General features: G+C 37.1%; 1 protein-coding gene across 8 annotated transcripts in view; it reads left to right on the top strand.

Annotated features, from left to right (window-relative positions):
* Positions 1-349: 349 nt before the first annotated feature.
* The window catches only part of LOC106660917, a 115,486-nt gene continuing 109,243 nt past the window's right edge, over positions 350-6,592 (top strand). For 7 of the 8 annotated variants that reach the window (XM_014383964.2, XM_014383962.2, XM_014383961.2 and 4 more), the window contains exon 1: positions 351-482. The gene's annotated coding sequence lies outside the window, so the exon portion shown is untranslated. Of the gene's footprint in view, positions 483-6,592 lie in introns of all 8 variants that reach the window. The other variant, XM_024225128.1, reaches the window with a different exon arrangement.

Genomic DNA, 6,592 nt, shown 5'->3' with positions numbered 1-6,592 from the left:
GCCAAGTTAGAATTTTTTTTTCATTTCCAACAGGTTCAGTTGGCCCGAGGGCGGTAGTTTATGACGAGCGCGTCAATCGTCGTAATTAGAAAATATTCAATCGGCCTCGGTAAACGTGGAAAAGGCAATCATAATCAATAACCGGGCAGTTTTTTCTCGAAGGGGACGGCGATCGCGTCTGAGGCCGAAAGTCGTCCTAGGAGAAAAGTCCATTATTAAAGTAGGGTAAAAAGGCCGTGTGATAGATGGTGGTGAGCAGACATAGATCTCTCCGAAATCATTATTGAAGATTCCATGTAGCGGTGTCGATGTCCTCTCCCCACCAGGTAGGTGAAGAAGCCCCCTCCAGCGAAGGATCTCGAGACACCTGTGCCCTCCTGGAGCAGTCGGTTACAAGACGCCGTTCCTTTCGTGAGTGATGTGTTGAGAAGTTGGCCCAAATATTGATAACAACATCAACCCCCCTGGACGCCGAGCCTAAGGTATTTGTCCGTCCGTCTATTCTTTTTTCTTTTGTTTTTCTTCTCGTTCCGTCGACATTATTTGGCCGATTGTCGTCGGATGGGTGGCTTCTCCGCCCCCGGAAGAACCCGTTTCCCCTCCACTCACCCCCCGTCATTTCATCGACCGCCCATCCAAACCGCTCTCCTAGTCCAAAATTAAAAACCCCCCTTAATGGCATTTTTTAATTTTATGGCGATGTGGAGACCGTTATTATGCATTATTCATTATGCTCCATTCCTCGCCCGGGGCCTCGAGGGGACCAATTACGTAATTAACGTTCCTCAACCTCCTCCTCGCCGTATTTTCGGCAGACGCAACGAGGGCTCGTTTTAACCACCGAGAATTAAAAAAACTCAACCTCACCAACCGAAAAATCTGTGATCCCATCGCAAAAAAATTTTCAAATCCAAAAGAATTCACACAGACAAAGGCTTATCTCAGCGAGATTTTTTCTTAAAAGTAACCCCTTTCTTAATTCAAGAGAGAAAGCCTTACCCCACGTTTAGTACAAATAATTAAACCCCTATTTAAAAGACAAACTATCCACCTGACACTTGCCTCTTCCTTAAAAGACTCAACACAGCTTTCATCGCGTATTTCCACTTCAGTTTTGTGCCTTCGTGACGTTTCACATTCCTTTTTGGCTTTTCTTCCGGCAAGTGAAGTTGTTTATGCGTTTTAAAATTCATCATGGCAAGCGACGTGCAGAAATGTTCCGAGGCTATTGAACCTCCGTCGTATAAACGATGTTTACATACTTATAAAGTTTCTCAGCGTAATGTTATCTCTAATTTTGAACTTATAACTGCTGCTTTAACCTAAGTTCTTGCATTTCAAGAAATGTAAGAGGGATTTTTTCTCCAGTAGGTGAAGATAAGAAATTAAATGTAGTTATCAAGGGAGGGGACATATTTTGGTATGTCCATCCCACAAGTTTTGGTTTTAATAATACACATACATTTGAAATGCCAGTCGCATTTCGAAGTTCATTCATCAAAGTGAAAAATTTCTTGTATCATTCCAGTAAATCCACAAAACATCCAGGATAAACTGAACAAACTCACAGAGACGTTCGACCTGACCAACCTTGTATTTCACCAGTACGGCTCCAATTTTAACAGATTTTTCTATTGTACTGCTTATTTTTTGTTTAACTATCTCATTCTTTTATTATTTGTAAACGTGTGTGACAAGAATTTTAATTAAAAGGACATTTTTCAATTTTGGAAGGCAGTGACCTTTTGGAAACAGTACACAAAATTTAGTTGATTCAATGTACAAATAACATCCTTGCAGGAATTAAGTTAAAAAATATAGGTATTTAAAAACGGCATGTTTAAACAAACCGAAGTCGACCTATTTTAACCGGTATACAATGTTTATATTTGCCGTAAGGTAAACGTTCTTCATCGAGGGCATGCCGCATCACGTTCCGCGTTCCGTTTTAAACAGGCGCAAAGAAAAACTTTAAATCCGCAAAACGACACGAGAAGGTGAAAAGTGGGAAAGCTTTACTGGGCAGAGGAGAAAAACGGTCACATTCTCCTTTTGGTCACCGACCAAGATATGAGATGTGTGGGAATCGGCCTCTGGGCATCGCCATCCCACAATGAGCTTTTAATGCCTTGTCCCGTGCTTATCCCACGGATTGTCTTTCCTCGTCGGCCTTTTCCTTTTATCGTCCCAACCCGCCCTTAGATCACATATCGTCCAGGACGTCCAGCCGGGCTTTTTAAAATCACCCAATTTGTGTAGTTGTTCGCATACTTTAAGAAAAAACCCGGGGTTTTAAGTAAATGAGAAGGAGATAAGAGGATAATCTAAAGGAAAAAAAATCGTTCGGTAAAAGTCAGGACTGTACGAGCTTTAGTGGTATAAAAAATTTATGATCTCCATAGTTGAATTTATTGACTAGTCACCTTTCTTCCTAACAAGGTCCTACGATAGATTCCATAATCTCGAAGCACGACAGTAAAACAACTCTTTTCTAGACCTTTCTCGTATTTCTGTTTTATCCATCATTAAAATATATAATAGATTATAAAATTATAATTCCGACCTTTTTTAAGAAAATACCCAGGCCGCATTATACCGCAAATTCTTCCCTGCAAATTCCAAAATAAAAATGCCCCCAAAGGAAAAACAACTTTTCTGTTCTAAAATTAAACCGTGTTACGTATTTAATAAACAAAAAACAAAATCGATCAACCAGAAATTGAAAATTTTTAAAAATGGTCGAGCACAAAATAACTTTGCCGTACTGAATTAGTTTAATAAAATGACTTTTTGTAAACCTGTACGTAGAAAATACTGCTCAAGCTTTAATCAAGGGTTCGTGCAATAATTGTTACCAGTCACATACCGAGACATGGACATCCGTGGAAATGGACAAATTGAACAAAGCCGGCGTTTGGTGGCAGGTCAGGGCCAGACCCCCTCTGTCTGTCCTGCCTACCACGGTTGTGCTCAGGGGGCAATGTACGTTTTCGTTTACGTATTGTGCTAAGAATAATGAAGCCAAGTAATTAGAAATTAATTATTTTCTTTGAGCATTCGTTCGGGTTTGTTAGTTTAGTACATAGTGTTTAGTATATTCTCTGAGATAATCACTTTTTTTAAAAATACTGTTTCTTTAGATTCGTTCGAAATTAATGTAGAAACTAAGAAATAATAACAGAAAATAACCACAGATTTAGGTTAATAATTGGCTGAATCTTCTGAGGTTTTTCTGCAGAATAACGAGCAACAGAAAAATTGTTTTGCGATTTTTATTTATTTTCTGCTATCACGATTTAACAGCATTTAGCAGAACAGCATTTATTCCGCTTGATGAAAAACGCTGAAAATATATGCGGTAATCTTCATTAACAAATCAGACACCCATTCCTCGCAATGGGGAAAATTCAGGAGGAAATCAGATACAATGACGGAATGACGGTCTACATGCCTGGAATATCAGATGGCTCCAAAACAAATGAAGGAACCGGATTGGGCAATTTCTGTACAAGTCCAAAGTACGAACATTCAAACACATTAGGGAAGTACACCTATGTCTTTCAACTTGAAATCCATGCCATCAACGCATGTACCTACCAAAATCTTAAAAGGGACACTGACAAAATAATCCTCATAGGATCAGATTCCCAAATAGATATTAAAACGTAATCATGTAAAAAAAATCACATCAAAATTAGCCAGTGAATCCAAGAGTTTCAAAACCTGATGATGTCTTGAAAAACCGGGACAACAATTTTGGGAAAAGGCAGACACACCGGCCAGAGCGAGATATATAGACCCTGGACCTATTCTTTGAATGGCAAAATCTATTACAGAATCCTCTATCACAGCAAAGGACTGAAAAAGACAAACTAAGAAGTGAATAAGCTCTGGAGGTACTAAACTCAGTAAACTAAAACAACCCTCACCAACACCAGCAAACTCACTGCTACACTTAGAGAGATCTAATTTCCGAGAAGTGATAGGACTATATACCGGTCTTTGGCATATTAGAAAACATCTACATAACATAGATTCATTCAATGAGACCCATTTGCAGGTTATGCAATGAGTAGGAAGAAACATCCACCCGTATAGGAAGCAACCGCTCAATGAGTTATGTCCTGGGATACAAAGGACTTGTAGCAACGACATTCGATAATCGTACCGAAGTAACAAGCCAAGTACAATAAGCCCGGAGGGTACAGTGCTTTGGGAACAAAAACTCCACTTCCTCTCATCCATCATCATCATTCTGTTTTTACCATTCCCACGGTAAAAATGGCAGTTATAGTTAAAAAGAAAATGCTGTAGAGTAATACATTTAAAAACCTACACTATTATTAGTTAAACGACGACTTTTAATAGGTAAAATTATGGTTTAGTTTACAAACAAAGGGTGTACGTCTTTGTACATATAAACTTTCTAGCTCAGTTTTTTTACCTAACGTGCAAAGTTTTTACTCTTTTTCGACTTCCACATTTTACTGATATACCGAAAGACAGAAGGAAATAAGTATTTTTAATCACAAAACTCATATTTCGTAAAAAAGTTGTTTAAAACTGGTGATTTAAATAGGAACAGAGGTTCCTTGAATCAATAGTTTAAAGAACCTAAGAGATTTGAACGCTGGTGCATAATGGGGTTTTCTGCAATCATTTCTTCAAACCGGATTTCTGTGAGCAGTACAAAACTCAAAATGTACACAAAATTGTAGTTAACCCATAAAACATGCAATAATCGTGTTTTTACAATGTTCTATATTAAAACTTGCAAATCTTGTTAAATCAGGAAAAACCTGAAAAGTAAAGTCTCTTAAATTTGTCAATACACACACACATATACACAAAAAAGAATATTCGTAGTTTTAAGAAACCGCGAAAAATTACACTTCGATATTTTTTACATAATCACGAAACATTTTTGTAATTTAAATGTTAGCATTCATAAAAATCTGTTTAGTTGTTTCTTATTGCATTTTGGTTTCTCGTCATCTTCAGTATTGTGTTTGCATTAGTTAAATAGTTTATGTGAAAATCGTAATAACAGTTTCAAAGCTATCTTACATGATTTAAAATTGGTTTTTTGTTTTATTTTTGAACGTATAAGTAACGATAGAGTGATGAACTAAAATATTTGTTCAATTTTTTCGCAATATTATTAGTAGTGCAGTCATTTCTGATCATTTTGTTTTGCCTGTAATCGCTAATGTGGTCTGACCGACGTATCATATTTCAGTGATGGGTTTGTATTTCATCACAATTAATTAATTATGAGTTAATAGTTTGGATCTGTAACGTTTCAAAGCTCTCAATATATCTCTTATTGTTTTTATATTTGCGCGGTTTTTGGTTTAGAATTGGCCGACCGAAACGATTTTTTCTAAATTTATTCCGTAAAAATAAAACAGGGACAGGATCATATTTAATAAGGGTAGAAGAAGTGGGAAAATAATCGGGAACGACCAAACTCCAGTTCAATCATAGTCACCAAGAGGAAATCTCCACAACTCATAACAACGTTTGAATTTTAACTAAGCCTAAAAAGAGTCCTCCAGATAAATGAGACGTTACATAAATCATGTGTTTAAAACAAAATTTATGAGTATCAATCCATAGATCGGATATTGTATGCGCTAAAGTTAAGAAAAACAAAATGTGCTTAGAAATTAAGTCATTTAGTAGTTTAGTTAAAGAAAAGAAAATTGAAAGAAGATGGTCTTAGCCAAAGTGCAATAATTCGCCTAGGGACAGTTAGTTCTCAGTAGTTGTTAGCTAATTTTGTTAATAAAGGCATATTGGGTATTTTTAATTATTATGTATGTTTTAAAAAAACCATCAGAATAGTTATTGTGTCAAAGAATAGTGTTATTTATCGTGTGGTCCTGAGAATAGTCCAAGTGCCAAATTCATGTGTGTGCTCAGATCACAAATCGAGGTCCTGAGATTCCGTCCTGAGGATGCTTTTAGTTCCACTTAGCGATTTCCATTACCTCGCCTCGGAATAGGAAGTCTTCATTCGCCGGCGATCCTCCTCGTCCCTCTTAAGTGGTTGTAAGGAGTGAAAATCACCCGCCTCTCCTCCGGGCGTAGATATTCTCGGAATTATGTACCTCGATCTTCAATCTACCGCCGGTGACGAGTCTCGCTTGTTCACATCTAACGAGTGTACAAGTACAATAAATCAGACGGCTAAGTCGAATCGAGCCACGCGATCAAAGCGTTTATTTCACACGGAAACATAAAATAAGAGACACCTACTAACTCTTTCTTTTTCAGACAGACTTTACAAGTTCACGATGATGTTTTATCGCATTGTTTTCGATGAATGCTAGAAGATTCTAGATCATTGAATTACTTAAATGAGTTTAAACATTTTTTATTAATTGATTATTCAAAGATTGTGAAATGATGTAGATTAGAGAGCATTTTCTTTATCGTGTCAAGGTTTCGTTTTTTTATTGAGATCATCTTCAGGGCGTGGGATCAAACTAAATGATCAGTTAATATTATACATGCTTTATTAATTAAAATAACTTCCATCACTCTCAACACACTTCTCCCAACGTGATGGCAAATACTCTATACCCTG

This window comes from Cimex lectularius, unplaced genomic scaffold, assembly GCF_000648675.2.
Source record: "Cimex lectularius strain Harlan isolate CLEC.00 unplaced genomic scaffold, Clec_2.1 scaffold24, whole genome shotgun sequence".
Classification (NCBI taxonomy): Eukaryota; Metazoa; Arthropoda; class Insecta; order Hemiptera; family Cimicidae; genus Cimex; species Cimex lectularius.
Note: the sequence above shows the minus strand (reverse complement) of the source record. Positions and strands in the feature narration are given on the sequence as shown.